Below are 15,744 nucleotides of genomic sequence, written 5' to 3' on the forward strand. Positions count from 1 at the left end.
TCTGTCTCTCTCTCTCTCTCTCTCTCTCTCTCTCTCTCTCTCTCTCTCTCTAGCATTAGGTGTAATGCTATCGCAAACACCGAGACTTTACCATTTTTATCACGTGACTGGATTCACGTGTTAATAGCATAGTTTGAGCGAAACGCAACGTCGCCAGAAGCAGTTCTGTCTTATTTTTTTGAAAAACATTTTCCTGCGCCAGACAGTCTGTCTTTTATAGAATGTTTAATTTTTTTATTCTCTACATTTGTTTGTGTATAAAAAACAATTTTGCTTTATTTTGCATCATGATGCACCCTGCACAACAGTATTTTGGATTTTGCCCCTTACATTTGTTAAGTAATCTTTTTTCATATAAAATGGATGTGTGTTTGCTGTATGCATTGTATATGTTTGCGCGTACAAGATGTTTTTCATTTGGAAATATTAGTCATGGTGACCTTTCACATGATTGTGTAGAATTAAAAATAAATGTTCATGAACGTGGTTGTTTGAACACGCACTTTTATCTTTAATATTGCAAATTCTCCATCATACCTCATTATATTAGTGTAGCAAATGCAGTGACATCCAGTATCACCTTGGTTCTAATTAATCCACTTGGATGCAATATATTTCAAACTTGCCCCATAGGTACCAACTGCAAGTGGGGCATCGGTAATTATTCATACACTGATGTATTACATCTTACAAAATTGTTGGACGCCAAGACGTAGTTGCTGAGTTGTTACCACGTCAAATATATGAATATTACATGTGCTTTTAAGCAGGCGGTAGACGATCTTCTAGAAATAATAAGACGTACAGGCAAATGTTATCAACAGAACTCGAAATCAGCTTAGACTCGGTCAATACTACAAAACCCTAGATAATTTGTCATTACGTGCCGAGACACACAAGAGGGCTGCGAGCCAAAACATGAAGTCAGAATTCCAGGGTTGTTAGCGCAACCTTGATTGCAAGTATTTGTGATCTCGCGCTAGCTCTAGGTTAGGTTTTACCGGTTAAGTAAAAGTCAATGGAAGGCATCGACTTTGTCATTAATGTACTACAAACTCATAGACTGACTGACAAATTAATTGTAATACAGTCTCTTAGAATTTACGTTGATATATAAGTTTTTCCTCTTAATCGTGTTATGAAGCGAAATCAGCCAACACATTCGTGGTGTGAATTTGAACATGAAAAAGTGTGTAGCTTGCAATAGAGAAGGTTAAGCAAACGGCACACTGGCGGAGTCCACATCTTAACATTTCCGACCCTTAAAGTGTGCGAAATGCATTTCCGTTGACTAGTAGAGTCGGTACTGTGGCAGTTGTTCCTAAACTTTCCTTTTTTAAAAAAAACAAAGAATAGACATGAAAAGGAATGGGGAAAAAACGACACTATCCTCCCGGAATGAATATGCTATGCACATCTTAGTTTCATACTGTAATAAAATCAATGAGTGTGGCTATGTGTCCTAGTTTACAACAACACAGCATTAAATTGAGACCACTGTAGCCTGACAGGTAATTCCAATACGACTGGGAAATAGTGTGAAATATATACGCAAACATTTAAAGGACGCCACCTGCAGCATTATAGGCTGTACCATGGGTATTCTTTAGAATAGATTCTGTTGATAGTATCCAGTATAACTCGGATCTGTCGCGATGTTCACAAAGTGGTTAGTTTGTGGGTGGCATACCATCTTGTCAGTGATTTCAACTAAAGAAAATTAAAGTTTTTGAGTGGGTGGTAACTAAATGATAGCCGCCGAAGTATTATCACCATGTAGTATACAGTAAATAGTAAAATGGAATCACGTTGTTTACGGTTCATAGATGTGTGTTATTAGAATATTTTAAATTATAGTACACATGGTTATAGGAATAGTTCCATTTTCTAAATCGTAAACACTGTCAGATAGAAGTACAGTTAGACAGTAAGACTGGGAATTAACAACAACCACACATTAACAGTTACTGTATATAACGTTGAAGACATGCGTATTGTTTGGTAGAAATATCAATTTTTATTCAATGCTCAAAATACGTTTAACAAAATTAAAAACAAAATATAACAAAGAAATAATCTAATAATAATAATACGCCGAATAAACATGGCGACAGTGACTGTCAACAAATACAGGGTCGGTTATTTGAACCGGCTGTTGAAAAATGAGCAGTTGTTATTACAATCACGATACATTATAATGATATCACTGCTTCACGCTTCGAGATACCCACCATGGTTCCAGTGTGTACTTGGTACACGTAGACGTAATCTTCCAGATCTTCAGGTTATTTGTCAGGACCAGCGTCCGTGACGGATGTACCTGGATGGATTTTGCTTTATAGGATCTCGAACAAAGAGAAAATTGGTCTCATCAGTGAATGACATGTACGAGATGGGTCGTACAACTATTCACGCGGACGTGAACATTGCTCAAGTCAAATTTATCACTTAAGATGAAATTTAAAAGGAACGGGGAAGAACACTTTTTGAAATGACAATGAATTCTAGAGTGTCACATTTCTTGATACGTACTGATACCATGTATAGTTCTTTTGAATTTTGTTAGCAGCTGATAACTAAATTAATACCATTAATATTACAGCTGTCCTTATTTTACTGGAAATGACGCAATGGCGGGTGAGGTTTTTATTGACATAGAAAATGTACAAACTGTGAATGCATTGCCATTTTATTATGCAAGTAATTTATATCATGATTATTATTATCTTTTGCGCTATGACGTGTGAACATATTAAATAATGACTATTAAAATAATATAGAACATTTTCAATGCTTCTAATCTCTGCAAGCAAATCATTAGCTAGGCACATATACGTGGAAAGCCTACGAATCTAATAGTTATCAGACCAATTGTAATCAAATATATTGACATATGGATACAGTCCTAAACAATATAAACAATACCCAGGAGTGCCAATTGTTTAGAAAGCTTCGGAGGTGAATTTTTGTAACAGTTCAAAAAAGTTGAAATAAGGCTAGTTATAACTGTGTATGGACATCAAATTATGGCATCGAAAGAGAAACAGTTTTCTTTACTTTTGAAGAGGAGGGTTTCGAAATATAAACGAACATAATTTGTATCCTTAGTCTCAACAATCATAATTTTTCCGAGACAGTTCACATATTCCCTAGCCCCTTTGAAGTGTCAACAGTCGTTAAATGCAAATTTTTAACTATCGATATTCATTCACTTCTGAGACAATTGTTAGTTTAATAACATGATTGTACGTTTTTACGTCAATGACTTTTCCTATATGAATGCATCACGTGATGGAAAGGCCATGTAAAAATGTCGCCGACACACGCGATGAGGATAATGTTTTGCTATTTTCAACAACGACGTAAAAAGAACTGACGTTTGTTGTAAGAGTCACTCTGTGTATACAGCGTGTTGTTCTAAGTGAATGCCTTTTCTAAACAACATTTAACAATTAAATTGAAATAGCTATTTTTATATAATAAACACATCTTTAATAATTCATATTATGTCAATTTGTAGAAGGTAGTGTAGACAACACGCAATGTCCATACACTATTCATGTTAGTCTGTGAAATTGACTGGTATCACCTCAGCCCACACCGATTGAAACATTATATCAAAGCCGGTTATGCTTCATGATCAGTGGTCACATTCCAACCGTTGTATGGTGGTATTTTGTATACTGACTAAACATATAATTTATATACAGTATATGACATTTTGAAGTCTTCCACAAAAAGGAAGTTCGGTAGAATTGTTTCATTTAACGTATGTGAAACTGACAATATCGCTTCAAAAAGACTGCCATATACGATAGATAGATAGATAGATAGATAGATAGATAGATAGATAGATAGATAGATAGATAGATAGATAGATAGATAGATAGATAGATAGATAGATAGATAGATAGATGGATGGATGGATGGATGGATGGATGGATGGTTGGATGGATGGATGGATGGATGGATGGATAGATAGATATATGGAGAAATAGTATTAAGAAATCTAAAACAGGGAGCCCGTAACGAAATATGCTCATAATACTATATAGTTAGGATGCGCTCTGATAAAATATAAAAATAATTTTACTCTGTTCCCATGGTCACCATGATTTACTAACCCCTTTTTCATGGTGAAACGTTACTATGCCACAACCTCAGTCTCCGTATATGCAATCTTGCAAAACAAGTTGTATAAATAGTGAAACATTACATGGACTTTTCGAATTTTCTAGGTCATTAAATTTCAATTTATTCTGACTGTATAATTAATGGCCTTGTTGACATTTCCCAGACTGCCAGGTGACAAGAAAACATCGACTACTCGCTTTCTCTAACACGTATAGCACAATAGAGATGGTGTCGTTGTAACCTCATTCTCGTCTGGTCTTCTTAAACTTATAGTAGGATACACTGTGAAACTGTGGACACTGCCAAATGATAGAACTTCAGTTACTTTTTTTTTTGGGGGGGGGGGTGGGGGGGTTGTCATTATGCATATATTCATTTTCCTGTACTAACTGCAAATAGCATTCGTCATGTAATAACATTTGCAAAATAGTACCATTTTATGGTAACATATTATATGAAAATACTTATCGTTGATAGCATCTACATCTGCACCTGCTCATGCATGACAAATTCTTGCCACAGACAATCTAGTTACAGTGTAAACTTACCATAAGTAGCGTATTATACACTCTAGACTTGGTTTAGCAAGTACAGTGCACTTGATCACGTACACATATTAGATAGTGTCTTGAAGAAATCATAAGCTCCAGCTGTGTGAGGTGAAAGCTATCCAAAGTTCAAATGTATAAAATGGGACTATGTGCTGCTAATAATCACGATGCAACAACCGGAAATAAATGGACATGATTTACAGTGACCTCATTTTAGTTTTAAAGACAGGAGACAGGAGGTATATATACGTTAATGTGCACATTTGATTTGTTTGTTTTTTAGACTAGTTTTATTTTCAATAAAGATTGTATAAAATATGTGTGAAATATAACATTACTTGGTGTCCATGTCTATCACAATTCACAGGTTATTTAGTGGTATGAATTACAGTTGTTATCACTTGATTCCCAAGGCTACACATTATGTATTGCTCCGTCAACACATTTATCGTTTCATTAAGCATTCCTTGCCTGGTTTATGTAACGTAGGTATGATCGATATAAATCAGTGACACAAAACAGAAAATAATACATCTTATTAGCATGCTCCATGACAAAAGCCAACCCCAAAACATGATAAAATTGCCAGTCATTCGCCTCTGAAGATACACGACAGAACTTAATATTTTGTTTTGCACCGTATTTGATCTTGATGTTACATGAACCTGAACTAGTTGTTCTGCTGCGATTTACAAAATAACAATTGCTGTAGTTGAGTTTTTAGGACAAAAATGTCAAGCAGAAGATGACGTCAAGAAGAAACTATTCTTCTAATTTGCATCCTTGTTTTGTTTTGCTTTTTACATCCGACGCATCGCTGTTTCAATATTTCGCATTAATTGTTAGATGGTGTTCACACATATGTCTAATACACAATGCATAAATATGAACATCGTAGGCGGCATTATATTTGGTATCAAAAGGTGGTAATTGGAAGCCCATGCTTTATCTAAAGGCCAAGGATATTTCGTGGTATAATCATCTCGCATTTAATTAGCGACGGATTGCTAGTTATTGGACGGCGATGTATGATTAACAGTTCATTACAATCTGCTGGGTGTAAGATATTTATCCACTCAAGGTCAATGCTCCAAAAGCGACATTGCCGAACAGTTACCAAGCACTAACTTAATTTGTATACGTATAACACGACTATGCTATAGGCACTTATTGTAACTGCGCAACTATTCTAGCGATACGCCAGCTGCTAATATCATGTTATTTTATCATTATATATCCTTGCACAGTTAATACAAAATCTTATCAGCAATTTTACCGGGGTATATTAAGAATTAAACAGATAACTGTCCTTGCGCAGTGTTTGATAACGAACTATCTATAACCATGATCAAATGAAATGAACTGTATATTGCATATTGTGATAACTATTCGTGTTTGGATATCATTGCATCATTTATTATACTAAACGCAGTTGCTGAAACCTTAATTATCAATTTTATGTTTCGTCGCTGTACATGTTTAATAGTTGGGTACATGTATCTTTACGAAACAACACACACTGCATCAGGGCTGGGGGGCATTTAATTCATCTCCTCACTATGCAGAAATAATCACAATGCAGGTGTTTAACGTAACGTTTATAAAGACTCATTTCAGCCATGCACTCTTTATTCTGTGATGCAATAATGACACAACAGTTTGCCCGCCAATAACATTACTAGTGCGTATAGGCATCTGGAAAGTACTATTCATGTTTCAAAATGGCTTGGAATTACTGGGTAATTGTGAACACTTTTATCGCTCTCCAAAGAGATGTAAAAGAACTGTTGAAAATGTAGGCGCTGTTAATTCCTGTATATATTATCATAATGTTATCAGATTTAGGATTGGCATAGTTGCAAATAAAAATTTGAAACGATTTCACAGCATTTTACGCCATATAGAAAACACTACTCGCGCGCGCGCGAGAGAGAGAGAGAGAGAGAGAGAGAGAGAGAGAGAGAGAGAGAGAGAGAGAGATAGAGAGAGAGAGAGAGAGAGAGAGATAGAGAGAGAGGCACGCATCGACACACATAGACATATTGCCAAACAGGCAGACAGCTAGACAGACAGAGAGACATAAAAGGTTGAGAGAGAGAGACAGAGAGCCCGAGGCAGAGACGCAACAGACAGAAAGAGATAGATATTAGCCGGATAGATAGATAGATATATAGATAGGTGAGTGGGTGGGTGGGTGGGTAGGTAGGTATATACGATAGATAGATAGATAGATAGATAGATAGATAGATAGATAGATAGATAGATAGATAGATAGATAGATAGATAGATAGATAGATAGATAGATAGATAGATAGATAGATGGATGGATGGATGGATGGATGGATGGATGGATGGATGGTTGGATGGATGGATGGATGGATGGATGGATAGATAGATATATGGAGAAATAGTATTAAGAAATCTAAAACAGGGAGCCCGTAACGAAATATGCTCATAATACTATATAGTTAGGATGCGCTCTGATAAAATATAAAAATAATTTTACTCTGTTCCCATGGTCACCATGATTTACTAACCTCTTTTTCATGGTGAAACGTTACTATGCCACAACCTCAGTCTCCGTATATGCAATCTTGCAAAACAAGTTGTATAAATAGTGAAACATTACATGGACTTTTCGAATTTTCTAGGTCATTAAATTTCAATTTATTCTGACTGTATAATTAATGGCCTTGTTGACATTTCCCATTGATACCAGAATGTTCATTTTAATACAGTTTATAACATTCATTGTTATATTTATGTAATTATGAAATTATAAAATAATGTATATAATTGGTTTTTTTTCCACATTATTATAAAATTAACTTTATACACCCAAACGAATCGTTCACTACAATGCACAACACAAAATTTCCAATCACTTCTATTTGCACAGTATTTACGGTAACTTTATGAGCTAACCTAATAATAAGAACGTCAATTATTGGCAAAGGTTCTTGACTTTGTGAAATAAAACTTTGAAATAGTTTCATTGTCGCTACGCCGTTCTTTGTTTATGAGCTCCACGGGAATTACACAATCATGACACCGAGATCCATGAATCAATATAACTCAGTAGGTGACATTTTTTTTCTTTCTTAATTTCAACAACAGGTCTTGTTTACATGTATATAGCGTTATGATGGCAGAATGCATGGCTGGAGTGACTGACTTTGTATCTACAAGATGCTACATTTTCTTTCCGATTGACTAAAATCCTTGGGTAAGATTTGAACCACGGCTATGCCCCCGTTAGCCAGGCTCCGTATAATTGGAGACCTGGTAGCTAAGGAGAGAAGTTAAACTGTGAATATTTTTAGTCCTAAGCACCTGATGGAGTCTACAATGTATCGTATGCTCCTACGTGTAGGAAGTAAAAGCGGGACGTTGTGTCATTGGTCCATGCCAGATAGAGGTAATAATTGTAAGGCGCCTTGAGTACAGTGTGGAAAGAGCTATATATATATATAAGCTAACACCATTTTATATTATTGGGTGTAGCCAGACTTACTATTATCTGAATACGATGGATATGTTTTGGCTCTGTCCACTTGAAACTGTTACTATGACAACACACGGCTTGCTCGCAACCACACACAGTAAAAGAAATAAACTTGGTAACCAATACATAAGTAAACTTTGTTAGTACAGTCTTCCACCTGTCACATAATCCATTTGCTCTTATCACTCACAAAGATGAATTCTCATATGTCAGCAACTTGTAAAACAGCAACACGTTGTATGTGTCATAACATTAATGTACGTGCACCTTGTAACTAATACATAATGCAATATATCGTGATTATTATCGTACAGTAGAGACGGTGAAAGTTATTATTAATATGTTCTCTGTCAAGTTGTAGGCGATGAAAGGGGTGATTGATTGCGCAGAGGTCGCCGTGCTTCATTAAAATCCTAAGTATCATTATGATCTTGACTGGCCATGGATATTTCGAATGTAGCTTAACAGTGCGACATTAACAACACGATAGTATGCCGAGTGGGGGCGCATGCTATTAAAGATAGACTAAAACCATACTTACTGTAATACTTGAATACATGTACATGTGAATCCTATTTATGTATTCGTCCATCTAGCGCTATCCATCTAGCACCACCCATCCCTCCAACCATCCATCGCTCCCTCCCTCCAACCAACCAACCATTCATTCATTCATTCATTCATTTTTTCACCCGCCACACACCCACCCACCCGTATGTCTGTCTGTCTGTCTTGCTGTCCGTCCATACCTACCTACCTGTCTGTCTACCTAAATGCCTGTTTGCCTGCCTGCCTGGCTGGCCGCCCGCTCGCATGGCCGCACGCACGTACACGTTCATACATAATGCTTTGACCAATCCCCGCCAACATTCACCAAACCTAAAACAAGTCTTCATATCTTGTATCCCTTCTATCGGTTGAATGGAGATGGCTTCTAAAGAACAGATCAGGAGCATAAGGCGGACCATTGACGCCAACTGTACGTGCATGGTTTCAAGATGAGATTACAAGATCCGGAGTCTGGACTGTCATGGGTCTTCGCAATCATGATGTTAATGAATTCTGTCTGGGAGATGTTTTTTGTCATCCTTGTTGAAATATGAACATGATAAGTTGACCCAATTACCTTTATTGTATGCTAACGCCTAATTAATAAGATAAAAGGGTTAAATAAATCAAGACAAGTTTTCAAATGAATCGACAACTAAAGTTTAACTATACGTTAACTCTAACAGACTGGTTAGTCTCAAAATGAAATAACACTCTGTGAACTATATTCGATAAAGTGGGCGTGAATTGTGTTTGATCTCCAGACAATGTACAATATCATAATTACCGGAGATGCATATTTCAACAAGCCCATTATTGATTTTTGATGTCTTCCCTGAAGCGTTTACTAAACCGTGAGGCGAGTAGAAAACTGAGCTGTCGTCGGCAACATCAAAGAAGCTGAAATAAAAATGTGGATGTTCATGTTTTATTTGTATCAAAACGATATATGCCTTCAGACTGTAAAATAATACAGAGGTGTATTAAAATTATGCGAAAATTTTAAATTGTTAATATTGAAATAATCCCAAAATGTATGTATATTATTAAACGAAACTGAACTTTGGAAATCACAAGGAGACCATGGTAAGGTATAATGAACTTCGTCACCAATATCTCTCCAAATATGAATCGGAAAATAGGAATCATAACGCGTGACTTCGAGCCTCTGGCTACTCAGTACAACTCTTTGTGTCTAATGAAGCGACATATTTCTATTAAAAATATCATACGGTAATGTTAAATAAAATTATATTTTATATTTTCACGTTTCTGCAAAATGTTACTTTAGTCACGATGTCAAGACGAAGGTGTGTTCATTGATAGAATGTTCTTTATCACTGTTAATATTCCCTACTTTTGGAATATATTTTATGTGAATGAATGAATGAATGAATGAATGAATGAATGAATGAATGAATGAATGAATGAATGGATGTGGATGGATGGATGAATTTGTGTTACCATATTCCTGTGCATGAGAGAGAGAGAGAGAGAAAGAGAGAGAGAGAGAGAGAGAGAGAGAGAGAGAGAGAGAGAGAGAGAGAGAGAGAGAGAGAGAGAGAGAGAGAGAGAGAGAGAGAGAGAGAGAGAGAGAGAGAGAGAGAGAGAGAGAGAAACATATGATGAAATGGTACAACAGCAAATCTAGGAAAACAGCACCAATAAAAACAACGCAAAAAACACCCGAGATTAATTTTGCTATTTTATTGTTTCACTGTCCGTAATGAAAGAAGAAACAACAAATCTTTCGGAAGATGAATAACGGATAATGTACTACAATATATTTTATCCACTTGAGATGTAAAATTTAAGAACAAATCAAATGGTACACGTTTATGAGCAACGATAGACCATGTATAACATGATAGTTCTCATTATTAAAAGTGAAAAGTCTAAAGTTCACTTCATTAGCTTTGTTTCTCCTGTTGATAAGAGTTAAGTCGACGTGGCTCTCGTCCTTAATCTCTTTCTATAGGATTTGTCTGTCTGTTTGCAAAATCCCTCTACCCGACATTGCGAACAGCATACTGCTATGAATGGCAATACATTCCTTTCAGGAAAAGAACAGTAATATCCTCAACAGGGACTGGACTTTATGAGTTCTATTGAGTTAGAAGCTGGAGAAGTAATTCCTTTCTTTCAGACGAAATTAGAAACATTCAACTCATGATAAGCAAACTAACTCACCAGCATGCACAATTCGAAATGCTTGCCACAAGTGTGCATCGTGTATTACACACGGTGATCATCTTACTAACAAATATTTGTTCACTGTATTGTTTGATATGAAAAGTAAAATAAGATCGATAGTCACATGTTAGTCTATTGAATGTTTGAAAAAAAATATTGTGTGTTCCAATGCAATAACCTGGTAAGATAATGGTAGCTAACTAAAAGAAAGTATAGCAATATTGGTGGGATTTTTGTCACGCCAAACGATGTAAACGAACCAGTGTTTAGTATTATAGTAGATTTTTGGCGAGCCCAAACATAAAATGCAAATGTAATTGTTCCTGAGATAACAATCAAGAATGGCGTTAATACATTTAAGGTAAATATCTCTGTAATGATTTGCGACAACGAGGAGAAAATCTTGGTCTAATATAATACAATATCACATCAAACATATTTCTAATATTGAGGACAACGAAACTCTTTGTCGTTCCTCTTCACTTTTTTTTTAAAATTCCGAACACATGATGCCTGCCCTTGTGATAAGACTGTTCATGCTACTAATAAGCAAGCCAATTAACGTGCGGTAGGTTATATCGCTTGGACGCGAACCAATTCTAAGCTTGTTCCTGTTAAATTGCATTCATGCACAGTGCAAAGGTCAAAGCTTAAAGGTCCAACAGAAATTACAAGAAAAGTCGAACGCACCATCGATATATATAAACAGGTAGACAAAAGATGGCTATGTATTATACACTAACGGACATACATAGAGGTGATGCATACACAAACTAAAAAGTTAGTCTAACACAAAATTTATATATTAGGGGACCAGACCACGGAAACCTCGATTCTGTTATCTTTTGTCTCCAGACAATAGTTAAAATCATTGAATTCTTAAGTTTTTTCTGACACCAAACATGTCAAAATGCCATGAGTAGAATGATCTAAATGAGAGTCGTAGAAATATCTAAATGAGCTTATAGACACCAATTTCATCCAAACCATTAAATATAACCGAACAGACGATTGAGAATGTTTATTGTGAAACCGTGTATATTTCATCACGAACCGTAAGAAATTACCAAGAAAAGCAAACATAGGCATGATACATTGTTAGATTTGGCACGTTTAAGATTTATTCTCAAATATAGGTCTTTTATATGTAATCGTCAGATTATTAAATCGTTTAATAACCATAGTTTGAACAGATAAACTCATTTCGTCATAGTTATACTATGTGAGGCCTTTAACTACTTGAATAAGCCAACCTGGATTTGCTGAATAAAATAAAACTTTATAATCCCCATTAGTAATTTGTTGAAAGTCCGTTTGTTTTCAAGTGCCTACTCGTTTTGTCAATTTAGAATCAAAATGTTTGTGCCTTTGATAAACTTAAATAAACTAGTTTCTTTTGATATGCTAGGATAAATTGAATCAGAAACTAGGCAAATGCTTTGTGTCGTTTTAATTTAACAGTATGTATCGCAAGACCTCTTGTCGAAAATATGTTCCAGTTTACAAGCGTTTTGGCTTTTAGAATACAATGATTTTCATGAAAATAAACTAGATCATTTTACAGTGAGGCTGAAATCAGGTTAGATATTTTCTCGTTTTTATGTGTCATAAGACCTCTTAAACATTAACTCACAGTGGTTAAATGTTAACGGAATTACTTTCGTCTGTTGTATAACTTTTATCTGGAACTTCTCCCCAAGAAACCTCTAATGAAAGTACAAAGGCACAGTCGGCGTGTTATGTGACTAACCTTAAATGTAGGCTTAGCAGGATGTTTTCTAGCATTCACATTTCGATTTACTTTCCTGCTTTTACATTAGAACATTATTACAGAAACACATTAAAACGATTAGCACAGTAATTACTGAAGACACGATAGGATTAACTGAGACATGTATAGTACACGAAGTCTGGATAAACCCTTCTGCAATTAGAGAAACTAAAAACATATGCTAAATCTTTGTAAGTCGATGAGTGTGCTTTTCTGCCCTATTACTTCTGCTTTGTGAATACATGTTATGCGTAGACTCTTCTGTTAGATGGCGTTGTCTCCAGCTTGATGATAAAGTTCGACGAAACTCCACCCAGACGTATACGTAATAAATCTAAGTAATTCTTTCAGCGTTCACATGGAACTTAAGTATAGTACTAGGGTAGGGAGGACTGCCAAGACATTGTACCTAACAATTTGCAACATTAGCTGTTCCAACGAAGGATTATCAACGGGGTAGTAGGGGACTTCCCTGGATAATAATAATGATAATACATAGTCTTTATTTAATCCGGGGCTAGCTTTACATTAGTATAAAATTACCATATATGCAACATGGATTTGCTCTAATTATTCAACACAAGGTTATGCGGTGCTGCTTTTCTAATGATCCGTAAGGTTATGAAGACAATGTGCTATACAAAATATCCATCTAAGTAAAAGTGTATGCGTGCCAATGAATACTTAAAAAAAATGTCCCGATGGATAGTAAAATGACAATATGATTGCAGACGTCTATGGAGTACGGGGGTGGGGGTCATGCTGATTGAAAGGTAAAAGCGTGTGCGGTGAAAATTTGACATTTGCTGCTAAGTAGACTTTGCAATCTCACAAGGAAAACATGTTCTGTAATTAATCGGTGGCATTTGTTACATCGTGACTCCATTCTTACATAGAATGAAGGCATATTTGTGTATTTCTTTTTTCTTCTACACACTTCAGGATTTAACATTAAAAACCAAAAACGTTTTCATTACACATTCTAATCACCCCTCACCCCCATTCGCTATATTGTCGACCGAAAGTGAGAAAAGTGGGAAGATGTGAATTGAAGATCCTTTCATCCATAATCTAGTTATAGTAATAGTCAAAACACGTAAGCCAAATTTCAACTTTCTTCCCATGCACAATATGGCTTCACTTTAAATGATTATAATCTAATCGGAACCCTTTTCTAACTCTCTGCATCCAGTCCATTTGCTTTCAATGAAATCTTTTAATCATTCGATGGTCTGTACCCTGAGAGTTGAAATTAGCTATTCGGTGATCAAGTGGTAATAATCGTCAAGAGGTACTTTAAAATATCGACGTATTGGTTAAGTCGCGATAACCTATCTCCCCGGGGTGAATGGGAGCACCAAATTGACCGCAACGATGTCTGGGTGTATATCACGAATAAAGAATAACCCTGAGCGGTTTTACAATTAGTTTGGTCGTGTTGTTCCGTCGTCTTGTTAAATTGATCATGTCTGCTCGATGGCCACAGGTAGCAATGTACTCTTAATACTCTATCTAAGAAGTACTTCACGATGAGTTTCAACATTAAAGTTCAGTTAATGTATGAGTTGATTACACCATAACGTGATACGTTTCACCTAATCGGAGGAAATTCATATATTACATGAAGTCTTATTCTGTCCAAATTCATCGTCATGTTTGCTAATTTGAATTAAATGTATTGCCAATTGATGACGAAATAATTTTACAACATTTAAACGTGTATATGACACTAGTATTGATGCAGTTAAAATTCTAAAAGTATCTGACTATGAGTTACAGTGATGATGTTCAGTCAATTATTTCGTCTGTAAATCAATACACCGCCTTGTAAAGAGGATAGACGTGGTCTAAATTCTTTCCAAAACATTTCATCACATTTGTTAACCCAAATTCTATGTATTGCATGAATATTGATGAATGGTAATCCAAGAACTGTGTAGTGTGTTCCTCCTTCTATTATTCAACTGTAGTTTCTTGCTAAAACATGATACTAGAGTCAAAGTGGTCCAACGGTTAGAGTTATCATCTTCAAATCTGCAGGTTGCGGGTTTGAGCTTCGCCTCTGCCGCAGGTTTCAGGAATGGCGAAAATCCTTTGAAATCATTACTTGAACCACAACCCAGCTGTATACTTAGGGACCTGGTAGGATAGAAGCTGCAATTCACTAATACATAGAGGCTACAATGAATTGTATGCTCCCTGGGGTGTTGAAGTGTAAATAGCCATTGTGTTGTTATAGGTCCGTACCAGGGTAATAACTGTAAAGCGCTTTGAGCGCAGTGTGGAAAGGTGTTAGATGAAAAATAACATTAGTTTATTTACGTTTACTGAAATATATGTACTGACACAATCTCTCCGAAGACGAAGAAGATAATATAAATGTGTAAATGGCTGAATTGGTAGTTGTGATCATGTCATAAGTAGAATTCAGAAGTGTTCAATGTATTTAATCATTCTTGGCTGCCATACTTCAGGGTTGTGAATATGTATAGCTGCAATATATGCGAAACTAGTTCATGCAGTAAAATCTACCACATTGTAATGCATTTTCTCATGTATGGCTTCCATGAAGTGCATCACGTGTACTCGCCTCGTTACCACATTGTACGACATGATAAACGTTTTAGTTCACAAGTTATACTCCGACGTCAAGACATTGTCAAAATGTCAGTCACTCTGCATTTAAATTTTCAACATGTAATCGATGAGAAAAGCGGGGGGGGGGGGAGGGGGGGCTGACGTGATGATTTTAGAGAGTCGTTACACGTGAATTCCTTCAAATAAAATCACACATTTAGACTCAAATTGAGTGAGCTTATGTGTACTGCAGGTGCATACTGTTATGTAGGTGGAGCGCTAATAAAACGGGAAGGCAGTATATGACAGAAACGTCACCTAAGAGGGCGCTGTGTTAACAAATGAGGCTTTGAAGAATACATCACAATATAAACTTATAACACAAAATTAAACATTTAAAACAACGTTCTAAATCAGAAAAACCATTAACTCAAAATTTGAGAAAAAAGGATAAAGATTTATTA

This window comes from Glandiceps talaboti, chromosome 12 (assembly GCF_964340395.1).
Source record: "Glandiceps talaboti chromosome 12, keGlaTala1.1, whole genome shotgun sequence".
Taxonomy (NCBI): Eukaryota; Metazoa; Hemichordata; class Enteropneusta; family Spengelidae; genus Glandiceps; species Glandiceps talaboti.